General features: G+C 41.3%; 1 protein-coding gene across 6 annotated transcripts in view; it reads right to left on the bottom strand.

Annotated features, from left to right (window-relative positions):
• grik5 (glutamate receptor, ionotropic, kainate 5) overlaps positions 1-14,322 on the bottom strand; it is a 90,599-nt gene that overhangs the window by 35,166 nt on the left and 41,111 nt on the right. The gene's annotated exons all lie outside the window — the stretch shown is intronic.

Genomic DNA, 14,322 nt, shown 5'->3' on the forward strand with positions numbered 1-14,322 from the left:
AAAACATCACTCATCCACATCTACATTGTACATATACACATACAAGCAAAGGCAAACACAGATACATAGTCACATACTAGATACACAGAGTGATAGGGCAAAGGCAACAGCCTTGAATACATACACAAACATACACTTATATGCCGCATGTTTGGACCCACTCGCATGTTTTCTGTAACCTAACCTCCACCACCACCTTCAAACAGACACACAAACACAGAAAAAAAACACAAAGAGAGCTCAGCTGAGCTCCAGCGGTGCTAAGCAACCCTCTCAAGGAGTAACAAATCCTCACTCTGACTGACAACAATACAAGGCAGTGTGAAAGGATGGAGAGATGAAGGGAGGGATGAAGACAATGGAGAGAAGAAAGAGTGTTGTGTGACAGACAGGCAGCAGTGGTGCTGGTGATGGGGCAGTGGTGGTAGGGGTTGTTGACCTGGGATCGCTTCAAACGTCTGGTTCACTGGTCTGAGCTTCAGACAGGTCTGACAGACTGCGGAAACACTCGGTTCAGGACCTTCAATTGACCCTTGCAGCTATAAACAGGGGGTTGCTGGAGTCGTGGGAGCTGACCTTCGACCCTGACAAGTGCTTGGGGGGATGGAAATGAGCTGGCACTGTGTGTTTGTGCAGAAAGACGCAGATGTCGTGGCTTGTTGGTCAACGACATCCATCTTTTATCCTTTTTTTTTTTTGCCATTTTCCCTTTGAGATCTTCATTTCATCTTTTTTTTCCCCTCAGTCACATTTCCAACACTTGTTTTGCTTTGATGTTCAGAGCACATAAAAAATAAAAAAAAAACACCTGCAATTCTGCGCTTCAAATCCCTCTTCACATCCTATAAACCTCTCCGTCTTCCCCTTTCTCCTTTTTTCTTAGCCCTCGAAGCAATTACTGACCTCTCTTTCTTCCTATCTGACTTTGCGTGTCTCATTCGAAGGGTGGCAAACGTGTGCGTCAACATGCTTGTAATTCTAATAGCATACACCATACTGTGCAGATGGCTGTGTTGCTCTCATTATGGTTACCGCAGCTCAAAGTGAACAGAGGCAGGGCTTATGCGGGGCCATCTGTATGTGTGACACAGGCACACAGTGGGAGTAATTTTCCCTATCATTGTGTTCAATAAATCATTCCTGTTTAACACAGTAAAGTTACAAATAAATAACCACGGCACCAACAAGTTAAAAGCTGCATGCTCATATTTGAGGACATGTGTTTAATGGTTATGCAACAGCAGATTATTCTGACCTGAGCGTGAGATCACACAATGCTGTCACACAGCTGTGCATTGTGCATCACAGCGCTCCATTTTGCTGGCTGTTACTACTGTATTCTGTTTGCTTCCCTCACCAGCGGTCTCTTTCTCAATTTACTCTTCCCCAAAATGTATGTGTGCGTATGCGTACGCGTGTGTGAGTGCGTGTCCGTTCCGGTGTGTTTATTCCAGGGGCATGTATGAGCCTGCGCTTACCTTGGGTGTGTGAGTGTGTGATGGTGTATTGATCGAGCCCAGCTGAAGTGGTAGGCCCTCAGGTGCAGTCAATCAAAACAATGGGGAACCTATCATGGGAGCGCTGCATTTCACAGGAGCCATCTGATTGGCTATTACCAAGAAGCAGATTGCTATGATGACGAATAAGATCCCAACTGAGGCTACGCCTTCATCAATGATGGGATGGAACTGGTGCTTTTCATTGTTATTGAGAGCTATTGACAGCATTAGACAGAGAAGATTATAGTATCTATACTCAGAGGAGAGGAAGAGGAGGGGAGGGGAGAAGGAGATGGAAAGCTGTGATAGAAGTGAGGAGAATGAGAGAGAAAAAATAAGCAAGGGGAATGGGCCTGCGACGATGAGGGAATAAAAGAACAAAATTGAATACAGAGAAAAGAGATTGGAAAGTGTCTCTGCAGAAAGAGACGCAGAGCAGGATAGAGATAGAAAGACAGAAGAGCAGCGGTGGAAAAGTACATTTACTCAAGGACTGCGCTCAGGTATGAATTGGAAGCGCTTGTAGGCCTACTTTACTTTGGAATCCTTAATTTTATGTAACTTTTTACTTCCACTAAATGTAAATATTAAACTTTTATTCCAGAAGATTTATTTGACCTCTAATCGTTAGTTTACGTGAAAAGAATTAACCAAAAACAAAAAAATCAACTTAAAAATATGATTACTTGTTGCAGAATAAGCTCCCAACAGAACAATAAGTAGTTTATTACCTCATCTAATGCAACATTAAAATGATGCTTGTGCTGTGTATTGCAGTAATTAATCAATAGCTATAATCCAGTGCATATAATAAAGAATATCTGGGACATTCTGTACTGTCACATTGCTCCATCATTAGTTTAGCAGTAAAGCCCTGTTTATCAGTCTATTATGCTTCTCAATGATGACAAACGTTGCACTCATCGCTACTGTCTGTATCTCAAAGTCGATTAATTTCCTCACAGACAAGAAAATAATCAATCTCCTGACATTCGTCAATGATGCTCAACTAATAAAACTATATAATTCCCTCTTTGCTCTTAAATCCTGTAACTAAATACACAATTCAAGAACTAGTTAACTAAAAATGTACCTCATCAGGTACCATATAACCTAAATTCAAAACAATTGTATTTTCAGTCTACAATCCCCATGCAACAAGGTCCCAAAACACATTTCAATCACAAAAGGAAGCAAAATAACAACAACCACATTGTTTAAGCAACAAACCAGGCATATAGCTGCAGAAATATTTATAAAATGTATTAAAAAGGAAAGTTTTAAGCCAAATCTTAACAGTAGAGAGGGTGTCTGCCTCCCAAACTCAAACTGGTGCTGTGTTCCAAGTAGCGTACGTACGTACCAACACTCACTATGTTGTAAGTGCAAAAAAGTCCAAAAAAATATGTGCAAAACGATGGACACTTTTAAACGGTCGCTATCTTGGCTATGTAGAGGACAACCAACGTAAAGAATTTTCAACTTAAAGCGTCTGAATTCTGTTTCTGAACACAGCAGAAAAGTGTTTCTTTTTCACCAAGTACCACCATAGTGCTGCTGGACAGAAGCCATCCGTGTGTTTACTGTGTAAAACAGAAGGCATGAAAACATGTTAATTTCTGGGGAGAAATTTAAAGCTACAGATATTTTGGCAGGTGATGTGTTCACATGCTGAGGTCATTTCTAGTCAGTGTAGAACGCCAGTGAGCGATTTGAAACAACACTACACTGTCAAAATTGTCCTAGCAACAGTCCTAACATGTAAGAGCACTATCTGTTAGTGTACAAGAGAAGTATGTCATTTGTAACACAGCATGGAAACTGGTTCTCCAGGAAAGTGGCCTGAAAGCTGAAAGCTCTGCCTCCGATTCTACTTTTGGAAACTCAACAAAAGTAAGTCTGCATTCGGCGAGCGAAGCGCTCTGTTAATATGGTACTGAGTTATTCAAGATATGATTCTTGGTCATTAAGAGCTTGGAGAAGGAGTTTAAATTCTATTCTTGATTTTTACAGGGAGCCCATGAAAAGAAGCTATGGGAGAAAAGTGATCTGTCTTTATAGCTCCTGTCAATACTCTGGCAGCAGCTTTTTGAATGAACTGGAAGCTTTTCAGAGTTATAGGGACATTCTAAAAATAAGGACTTTCTATCTATCTATCTATCTGTCTATATCTATATCTATCTACATCTATCTGTATATATATCTTAAATCAGCATCTCTACGTGTATGGTAGCCATTCCTTTCCATCGTCTGTTGAATTCCAATACAGGCACACCTGATTCTACTTAATGAGGTACTGATTAGATGATCACCTGAACCAAATCTTATTTAATGACGAAAAGTATAAAAACCAGTGCTGTGGTCATCACTATCCTCTTGCAATAGGACCAGCTGGATGGCAGAAACAGTGCTACGAGTACCTCAAAAGTAATTGGAATAATAAAAAAAGTGACTATTGACCATGCCAAAAGAGTTAAAAAGAAACGTTTTGAGTGAGGAAAAGAAGGGTTCAATTCTGGTTTTACTGGCAGAGGGATACAGTGAGCGTCAGGTTGCTTCCATCCTTAAAATTTCAAAGACGGCGGTTCATAAGAACAAGGTCAAGCTGCAGAAATTAGGGACAACAAAGCTCCAGACTGGCAGAGGACGAAAACGACTCTCCACTCACCGGGATGACCGCCAACTCATTCGAATGTCACAACAACCGTAGGATGGCATCAAGTGACCTCAAAACAATGGCAAATGGCAGCTGGGGTGAAGTGCACGGCGAGGACGGTTAGAAACAGGCTCCTAGGGGCAGGGCTGAGGTCGTGCAAAGCTAGAAAAGAGCCCTTCATCAACGAGAAGCAAAGAAGAGCCAGGCTGAGGTTTGCAAAAGACCATAAAGGATTGGACCATAGAGGACTGAAGTAAGATCATGTTCTCTGATGAGCCCAATTTTCAGCTTTGCCCAACACCTGGTCATCTAATGGTTAGACGGAGACCTGGAGAGGCCGACAAGTCACAGTGTCTCGCACCTGCTGTGAAATTTGTTGGAGGATCGGTAATGATCTGGGGGTGCTTCAGCAAGGCTGGAATCGGGCAGATTTGTCTTTGTGAAGGACGCATGAATCAAGCCAAGTACAAAGTTGTCCTGGAAGAAAACTTGCTTCCTTCTGCTCTGACAATATTCCCCAACTCTGAGGAGTGTTTTTTTTTCCAGCAGGACGATGCTCCATGCCACACAGCCAGGTCAGTGAAGGTGTGGATGAAGGACCACCAGATCAGGACCCTGTCATGGCCAGCCCAATCTCCAGACCTGAATCCCATTGAAAACTTCTGGAACGTGATCAAGAGGAAGATGGATGGTCACAAGCCATTAAACAAAGCAGAGCTGCTTGAATTTTTGGGCCAGGAGTGGCATAAAGTCACCCGACAGCAATGTGAAAGACTGGTGGAGAGCATGCCAAGACGCATGAAAGCTGTGATTGTAAATCAAGGTTATTCCACCAAATATTGATTTCTGAACTCTTCCTAAGTTAAAACAGTAGTATTGTGTTGTTTAAAAATGAATATGAACTTGTTTTCTTTGCATTATTCGAGATCTGAAAACACTGCATCTTTTTTGTTATTTTGACCAGTTGTCATTTTCTGCAAATAAATGCTATAAATGACAATATTTTTATTTGAAATTTGGGAGAAACTTGTCAGTAGTTTATAGAATAAAACAAACATTTTCATTTTACTCAAACACATACCAATAAATAGTAAAACCAGAGAAACTGATAATTTTGAAGTGGTCTCTTAATATTTTCCAGAGCTATATATATATATATATATATGCAGAGAAAGACAAAAAGTAATATATTATTACTATTTGCACCTTTTAAATGCAATATACAGCAAACTGCACTCCAGCTGCATTTTCTTATTGACCTTTGAGATTTTTAAGCTTTACAATCGGACATTTTAGTCCCTGTTTTTAGTAACTCCACTCGACGCTTGATTGTTGGTTGATTGGCTATACATGTTTTTTTCATGTTGTGTATGGGTTGTGACGATTAACGTTTCATGTTCTTTTCCTTCAATTCAGTCAGAGGTAGACTAAAAACTACTCACTGTAAGATAATGCACAGCTAGTTAATGGGTGTAAACATTTTTAAAAACATTCTGCCTTTTTCTGCCTGTCAAACGGTCAACAAACAACAATCAGCAGGATACATTCAATTAATTGTTACATTTAATGAACCGTTTTAAACGTCTAACATCCAACGTGCCTTTGATTATATAGTTTAAAGTGCTTTTGCTGTTGGTTCAACTGCAGAGTGCAATATACAGTTCACAGAGTGATCTTCTTCCATCACTTCAGGTGAATGAAAGAAAATAAACATCTGCAAGGTAGTATAATAAAGTGTGTGGGGGGGGGATTAAGGGAAACAGACACAGTCAGAAAGAACCCGAGCGCAGACGGCGAGATACTATCACCGTGTTTAATTTACGAGGGCTGTGTTTCTGGCTGCTGTACGAGCTCTGTTGCCTCAGCAGTAGATAGCTGAGTCCCTGTAGCGGTCGGGTGTCAGTCTGTGGGGAGATGGAGCAGCAAAAGGGCCGAACGGAGCCAGACTAGTCTGAGCGGTACAGAAAACACCGCTTCTAGCTCCCCTCGCTCGCTTTCATTCTGCACCCTCGCTGTAAGTCACCCCACATGCTGGCACCACTGAGAAATACACAAAAAGCTAAAACGCATAAATATCCTTACTTGTCGTGTGTGTGTGTGTGTGTGTGTGTGTGTGTGTGTGTGTGTGTGTGTGTGTGTGTGTGTGTGTGTGAGACAGAAAGAGTTTGAGAGGGCACATTCATCCCAGCTAGAGATTTAGCTATTTGGTGCATGCATTCATCTCGATGTACGTGTATGTAAACATATGCATAATTGTGTGTTTTTGCCGTTTTGTTTGTGCGTGTGTGTGTGTGTGTGTGTGTGTGTGTGTGTGTGTGTGTGTGTGTGTGTGTGTGCGCGTGCGTGCGTGTGCTAGAGACTTGGCAGCATGCTCGTAGTGTCTGCAGAGCCTATTATGAAAGAGAAAACCGTAAAATCAGAGATCTTAATTATCTAGAGAGAGCATGAGGGAGAAGGGGTGGGTGGGTTGTGTGGTAGGCGAGCAGGCAAAGGGGGGGCCAGACTGGGATGCCGGGGGGGGGGGGGGGGGGGGGTGGAGGAAATCAGAAAACGAGGGAATGCTATCTCCTCTCACACCCCCGGGCAGATGAAGAGAGGATGAACAGAGACTAAGGCAGAGGAAGGAGGATGAGCGATAGCAGGGGAGGGGTGGGAAAAGAGAGAGTGATGCAGGGAAAGACAAAAAAGAACTCAGATGGAGAAAAGCAGCTTGGGGGTGGGGTGGGGGGGGGGGGTGAGGAGAAGGAGAAGAAGAGGGTGAGGAGGGATGGGCGGGTGGCTGGCGACTCATTTGTTTTTCCCCTCCTGCCTTATTGTATGACACAAGAAAATCTGACAGTTATCATAATGGCAGGATGAATCATTCCCGTAATTGAATTTGCAAGTGGAACGGCTTCAGTGGCTGTGGATTTGAGGAAACTGTACCGCCAGCAATTATAGGACACGAGTGTTATTTTACTCATTCTTCTCACAATTAACAGTCACAGTCGCCTGTTGTCTGCAACACAGAGTGGGCATTGACACACACATGCACGCACACACACGCACACACACACACACACACACGAGCTGGGCGGGCGGGTTGGTTGGTGTGTGTTTGTGTACAAGGAGAGTCAGTGGGAGTGGAAAATAATGAGGACCCTTCCCCTTGTTTTGACTTTTTGTAGGATTATGTGTTTAGCACTTTGTGTCTGCATCTAATATCAAAACAGCAGCACATATTCTTGGTTTTATTGACTCAGCATTTTCCCTTTGCACTCATTGCTCCCTCTCCTCTTACATGCACCTCTCTAATCTCCCCATCTCTGACTTTCTATCCTGTCTCGGCTCCGTCCTCCTCTCTATATCACCATGTCTATGTTCCTCTTATCCCCTTTGAGGATTTGTAACCTCACCTTTCCTTCCTATTTTACTCTCATTGTCATTCGCAGTGATACATCCTTTTTAAAATTCAGATTTGCGGCATGCCCGACTTCCAGGTGAAGTCTAACACTTTGAGCAAACATGATTTATTCATGTGATGTCGCCTACCAGCGAGCTGCTACGTACATCTTATATTTGATTTTTGAAAATGTTTACTTGACTGGAGAATGTTGGGTAAAAGGTTATATTAGTTTGTCCGTATGGAAAAACAAAAAGTAAAGGGCTCCATATTGTAAAACTACTCTAAATGCAAACTAAACCATATAAAGAGAGTGAATACAATAGCTGTAGTAACGTAAATGCAATTCATTACAATGATACACCAACAAATACAACCCTGCGAAGCTTACAGCGCTGAATATTTGTCTTTGCAATTTGTGCTGTCTTGAACGAAAGAAACTCCTCAGTTAAATCAACACCTCTCACAAAAACCTGATCATTAGACAAAGCTTCAATACAAGGCAACATGTAGTAATATCACTTTTTAACATCCAGTTCTTCACCCATGTTTCTCTACATGGATAAAGTGAGGAAACTAAACTGGTTTAAAGTTTGGGACAGACTGTGGTGAAACCTAATGTTGCACTGGCAAAGATTCCCGTAGTCTCCTGTATGAATGTCAGCTGAGCTGCAACCTAATTAACACAACCAAAAAGGGCCACACTACTTCCTGCACTGTTACCATGGGACGAGCAATAGCAAGTTAAAAAAAAAAAAAAAAAAAAAAAAAGCAATATTATCTTTACATTACTCTAATAATATTTTGATAAATATTCTGAAAAAAAAAATGCTGCACTGGGGCAACTAATCCAGTTGTTGATTTTCACCATTCCTCATGATGGAAATAAAATCTGGGCACTTGATCAGACAAACCAAGCAGTGTGAAGATGTCATTCAAGCTTCTGCAATTACAATTCCCTTTTCCTATACATTTTACTAAATAAACAAATGATCAAAAACTCAACAAGAACAAACAAGAAAACATTCCCCAATCATGAGTCTCACAGCATTTATCACGTGACCTTTATATTGTGGACTGCCTCAAGTGTTCATATTAATTTTTCCAACCACAGTCTCAAGCTTTCCGTCTCGCTGTTGCACCCACCCACTTCCTACATGTCCTCACCTTGTCCTCCCTCAGCAGGGCTGCAGACACTTTGATCTCTCATTTTCACCCTCTCTGTCTCTCCTTCCTCCCCCACCTCTGTATCTCGTCTCCCTCAGCCTCTATCTATTTTGTCTCTCTTCCTTAGGAACACTCCATACCCCTGTCTCTTCACTGACCTCTCTCTTCTCTCTCCCTATCTTAGCTCTCAGCAGTCTCTTCAATCTCAACAGTGCACTTTCTCTGTTACAGTCCCCCCTCTCCTTCCCTCTCTCTGTTCATTGAACATGGATAAATTCTTCCCAGTGTTCTCCTTGACAAAGAGGCCCTCAGTCAGTGACACCGCCTGCTTGGGGAACCATTGTGCTCCTGACACTGTCACATCCGAGTATGTCACGCACAAACATACTCGCAGACACACACCAACTCTCAAACAAGGTTCAAAGAACAGCGTGTGTGCATCTTTCTGTTTTCTCTAAATCTGCATCCCGATACATGTCTGCATGTAGTCTTATCGCGTCCATATGTGCCACCCGTTGTTCAGATTAGTGCAGTGGTGTGTGTGTGTGTGTGTGTGTGTGTGTGTGTGTGTGTGTGTGTGTGTGTGTGTGTGTGCATGTGACTGTGGCGGGGGTAACGCTCGGTGCATTGCTTTCCCCAGGAACTGTTTAAAAAAAGATGTGTTGCTCGGTGTCTCTGGCTATCAATGCAGGTCCCACTTGTTGCAGCTGCAGCTTATGTAAGCGCGGCAGTTTAATCACAATTAGGAAGCTCTCCTTGAACTCACTCGCCCCCTGGCTTGTTTGGAGAGCTAAAATTTGCATTCGGAACAAAGCCTTGGAAATACAAGAGTCATATTATTACACATGGCTCTGCAAAGAGAACAATGTCTGAGTAAGAAAGGAGCGCTGTCAGTTTAAATCAGCGTTAGCCATTAGGTGGATGTCAGAGTGGATATGAAATGTTTTCACTTTCATCATAAACGGACGGCACAAGTTTATTTATAGGATTTTATATAATGGTATCCTTTCGTATTTTGCTTAAGTATGTGCCATTGTTGGACTATACATGTCTTTTGAATTTTTACTGTTGTAATTTTTTGCTCTTGTTTTGTCTTTTTAACAATTGCTGCTCCAACTGCACAGCCGGCCATCCGAGGAGGAGAGATGTCTTTTTGAATTGCTTCTCCTGAGTTTTCGTTCCATTGTTTTTTTTTGTTTTTCGCTCATGTGTAAAAGGATTTTTTTTTTTCGTGTGCGAGTAGTATTTTTTTCTTCATAGAGAGCTTAGCCCTGATGCTTTCTGCCTGTAAAGCCCATTGAGATATTTGTATGTCCTCGTGCTTTATAAAAAGAAATCTGACTTGACTGTGCAGAGACACCAGGATCTCATATTAACAGAGATGTTGATGCAGAATATTTAAATTATTTCCGTTTCTTTGCAGCAAGAGAAACTACGTTACATCATAACGTTCACAGTCAGAAGTTTTGTTTGTTCGATCAGTCAGGCCACACAGAGCTGTTTGTGAATCACTTGAAGCTGTTGGGAGACTATTATTTTAAAAATGACTACGTGTTTACAGTGAACATAAAACAGAAATCGGAAACAGTGCGGCTTCCTGCGGTGAGACAGACAAAGGTAGTGTGTTTGCCTTCGCACTGCCACAGCTCTGTGATGAACTGATGAACCGACTCCACACAGCTCTCCCACTTAGACACCCACGCGCCACACTCACGCACAAAGACGCACACATACAACAAATAAATAGAGATATACACAAACATATTCAACTTCATGTTCACACACAAACACATGCATACACATACACAGGTTGGGGATTAAATGACTCAGATGGCATTTGCTCTCTATGTCTCTTTCTCTCTCATTGTCAGGTTTTGCTGCCGTGGCAACAGAGTCGAGGATGAGAGGAGGAGGGAGCGGGGAGGAGTACAAGGGAGACGGAGGGAGAGTAAGAGAGGAGCCAGTGATGGAACAGGTAAATGAGAGATCGAGGAGTCAGAGCCCACTGGTGATGTGAAGCGGGGCTTCATCGCTGCTGCTCTTGTGTGCTCTTCTGTGTGTGCGTGATTGACTATGTTCTCGTAGAGAGAGGCAGAAACAGAAAGAATGTGCTTTCGCTACGTGACCGGGAACAAGTGTGCACGCTGCGCCTGACTCGGGTGTGTGTACTGTATGACTCGGACATGTTGCGTGTCCACTCAGATCGTTGTATAACCTTGTCTCCCACGACTACGTCTAAAATTGGTCATGTGCGATCAGGACAAGTCATCACACGATGAGTGCTGACAGAGAGCAACTGGGAGGAGAGAAGAGAAGCTAAAAATGAAGCAGTGAGAGAAATAACTTGAAAATAAAGGGGCCAGAGAGTGCTGTGAAAGTGCTCTTGTGACTCGAGTCTACATGTGGGGCTTCTGGTTTGTGTTTTCGTCTGTACTAATTTGCTCTGCAGAAAGCAGCATGCTCAAATTTGGTTTGTTTTCAGCTGCCCCGGGCAAGAGACAAATTCTCTCTGACTGCACTTCTCAGAGTCGGTTCAACATCTGAAAAGGATTTACTTGCATCTGTGCAAAGTAACTATGCAAAGGCCAAAATATGTAGGGCACGCCACTGTTGTCGTTCAGCAGAGGAATGATCATGTTCTCATATGCAGTTAAACTGTCAGGTGTTAATGTCGGAGGCCATGATTAAAGAAAAAAACAAACATCGGACATCATGCAGTGTCCGAATATTTGCACCAGCTCTTTGTATTTGAGACATCTCACAAAGAAATCTGTGAAAGATCTCTGATAAGAAAAGGAAACATGTGCAGGGATTTGTCATAAATGAACAACCCTTGAATCATCTCTAATTTAGATGAAATTTTAAGAGCGCTGCAGGTCATAAAAAAAGAGTCAGTAAGGCAATAAAAAAAACATCACGAGTTTCCAGGAAATGTCTTATTGTAGCATTGAACTTGAGCATTAAATGGATCAGACAAGGTGATGACTTTAAAATAACAGCAGCATAAAAACAGCATTTAATCAGCGACTGTCATCCCGACCAGTTTAACCTCCTTCCTGAATCAAAGCCCTCGTCACATCTCCCCTTGTTTATCTGTTACTGTGACACATTTATATTCAGACACAAGGCAATGAATGAGCAAATTTAATGAAAATACGTCTTGTCTTCATGTATCGTGGTCGGACATTGTTTTCTGGTTTGTGTTGAGGATCGTGCCTTTCGGATAAATGCATGAAAAATGCATTTTTACTTTTGATGCCGCTGCTGCTAAAATAGCTGAGAACTTTGCATTAGTGCCAGATGGTGAATGTAAGCCGTGAATAATGCCACGCGACTCGAGATGGCGCCAATCTGTGTTGACTCAGTGACAATCTGAAGTCTGCGTCTTCATAGATAATACCGAGTTTGGCCTTTGTGGTGCCATAGCGGGAATAATCTGACTGTCACCAAAAACTAATTCTAAATATGGTACATCTACAAATAGGGGAATGAATAATATAAACAAATGGTTCTTATCCCTAAAAATGTGTATAGATAGCAGAAGAACAGATGAAAAGCAGCACTCCCGGGGGCTGTATTGGATTACATAATTGATCAAATTCTTTACGAGCAATTTCATTTAAAAAAAAAAAAAAAAAAAAAAAAAAAAAAAACAGCATCAATCACTCTAAAAAGGTCACAGAAGTGACAAGATAACACATTGAAGTCCTGAGGGATTTTTTTTTTTTTCATTGTGTCTCATGTTGAAAGCAACATGGCTATGAATATAGCTCATCACCTTGGTTAATGTCATTCCCTTTCTCCAATGTTCTCTTTCATTTAGCACTCTGCAGATATCCAGCACAGTGGAAACGCAAGGAAAATAATTTCCAATCATGTCATTTCCTAGATTGTGGGCAAATGCACAGAAAAGGCCATCTTGCTGGAGGAGGCAATAAAGCAAAAAGAATGACTTTTCAGTTTGTGTTGAGCCATAAATGATCCATTTAATCAAGTGATTTAATTAGTTTCACCAAATATCTGCATTTAATGATCATATTTTATTATAATCTGTACTGTATATGTGCTATTATGACTACTTGTTTCAGATTTCAAACTGTAATATGAATGAAAAGTTTCATTTATCCGTATTCATGTTATGTAAATTGCCCCGAGATAGTTTGTCCAATCCTGATTGATGTTAGCCCCGCTGAGCTGTTGAACCAGCTGCGATACATATTAATCACATCAAATTAGTCATATAATTATATTTTTAGATCTGTGGTCTTACCAGGGGCTAATAGTCGATATTTATCAGAATTTTATTCGACAAAAAATTATTGAACACTTTCCCTGATCAAAACAAGACATCACACTATCAGGCCTGATAGGAGAGGAGAGGGCCAGGGAGATTCAGCAAAATACTGCAATATGGAATGACTGGGCACTTTCCAAACATTGTGAATCAGTTTTGCATAAAAGGGTTTGTATTTGTGTACCCATCTGTGCTAAATGCATTGCAGAGTACTGAGTTATCAAATTGTTTTTGGATGCCCTGAGTAAAAGGCATTTTCTCCTTTTCTATACCTCTCAGGCCCAGCTGAGAAACACAAAAGGGCGTCACACACACAGCAAGAGTTACCACGTTTTGGGGAATTTGGGCACTTAGTATGATTGCTTTTGAAAAGATGAATGCTTTCATCGCATTTCACGCCTGAAAGTCCAGACAATGTCTAAACCAAGGTTTATGCTTTTGTTAGATTGTATGCATTTGATCCCTGTAGTTTTACATTGAAATTTTGCAAGCATTTTGCAAACTTCGCATGACATACTTGAATATGGGCTGCATCTCCCTACAATTTACATTGATTGGTTTGTGGGCGGGTGTGCATCTGACGTGTGGTCAAATCGGCCGTTAATCCTCTTTGAAAGAATGAAAATGAAAGAACAGATTAAGTCTGTTGTCACTATACTATTATTAATATGACATTACTATATGCACTGATTTTGGTTTTGACATTTTTATGCATTTTACCAATTAACTTTCAATGTATTTGTCAGACCAAATTACAATTAAACATTTTGTCTCCTCCTGTCCCCATGTGCCACTGCAACTCATTTTTACTTCGCCAGTTCTTTTGTTTCTTCTGTTGTTTAATGGGTGACAAAAGTCCAAACAATCAAGAAAGGGTTTTCACACTGCAAACAAACCAAACCATGGTTCAGTTTGATTCGGACAAAGATCACTGCTTTTGGTAGATCAGGGCAGATCTTGGTCCTTTGCTCCAGGTCTATTTTGGTTCGGATCAAACGGAAAAGTCTGAAGGTCTGGACTGAACCAGGTAGGTCTGACACCACCTTTAAACAAAGCACTGCAGAATATTTAGTACATATATGCAGCACATTGTTGTACTGTATATTATACTTTTAAATAAATACCAAAAGAAAACTTCTGATGTAATTACAAAAACTATTCAGAAATGTATTGCATTGTAAGAAAATGTAACTATGTTCTGTCAACAATTAAGTATAAATACAGTGTTTAGTTGTGTGTAAATCCTATTCTCCTGTGTGTATTCTCCTCGTGTACCAGATGAGTTGCTTTCAGCTGCTCAGCTGGACTTTTGAAAGAAGTGAAC

Source organism: Embiotoca jacksoni, unplaced genomic scaffold (assembly GCF_022577435.1).
Source record: "Embiotoca jacksoni isolate LCO1_2020_lvr unplaced genomic scaffold, fEmbJac1.0.p SCAF_11, whole genome shotgun sequence".
In the NCBI taxonomy this organism is placed as follows: Eukaryota; Metazoa; Chordata; class Actinopteri; family Embiotocidae; genus Embiotoca; species Embiotoca jacksoni.